Source organism: Odontomachus brunneus, unplaced genomic scaffold (assembly GCF_010583005.1).
Source record: "Odontomachus brunneus isolate Ranch 3 - 2012 unplaced genomic scaffold, Obru_v1 Obru_scaffold_061, whole genome shotgun sequence".
NCBI classification, from domain to species: Eukaryota; Metazoa; Arthropoda; class Insecta; order Hymenoptera; family Formicidae; genus Odontomachus; species Odontomachus brunneus.
Window position 1 is genome coordinate 800935 of NW_022639511.1, and position 890 is coordinate 801824.

Genomic DNA, 890 nt, shown 5'->3' on the forward strand with positions numbered 1-890 from the left:
TCTCTCTATCTTTCCCATTTCCCTCTTTCTTCATCATTTCCCATTTCCACTCCAGTTTCCCTATTCTTTCCTCTGTCTTGTCCTCCTTCTCCTCTGTACCCCTCATCCTTCCCTCTTCCTTCTTTTTTTTCCCTGCTTTCTTTTCCAGCTTCTCTATTCTTTCCCTTAGCTCTCTACTCTCCTTCCTCCATATTTTTTCTTTCTCCTCCCACTGTTTCCTCATGCCTTCTACTTCTTCTCTTATCTCCTTTCCTTGCTTCTTTATCTCCTCTTTCAATTCCTCCTTTATCTCCTTATTCACCTCCCTTATCATTTCCCTCATTTCTCTCATCCACCCTTCTCTTTCCTCTTTCCACTCGCTCGTACCTAATCTTCCTTCCCCCCCCTCCCTTTCCCTTGTATCCCCTTAGCTTCTCTCCCTTTTTTGTACTTGTATCCTTCTTCCTCCATCTCACTCTCTGCCTCCTCCTCTATCTCTCTTTTCCTCTTCACCCACTTCTCCAAGCTTCCTGTACTCCCTATGCTCCCTATCCTTACTTTCCTTCCCTCCATAACCTTTCCTTCTCCCCCTGTCACTCTATCTTTTCCATTCTCTTCCATCCTTCTTTATCAACCCCCTTTACCTTGCCCTAATCCCCTCTATCTGTTATCACTTTCATACTTATCGACTCTCTTGCTCTCCTACTTCTCTGCTCTTTCCCTAGGTGTCTCTCCTAGGTGTCTTTCTAATCTCCTTATCTTTCCGTTTTCTCGAATCTTTTGACCTAACCTCTTTCTGTCACCTTTTCTTTCTTGCTTTGTATCCATCTTTTCCCATCTCTTCCAACCCCGCCCTCACTTCTCCACGTACTCCCCCTAATTCCTCTCTCCTTCTCACCCTCACCCTCCCT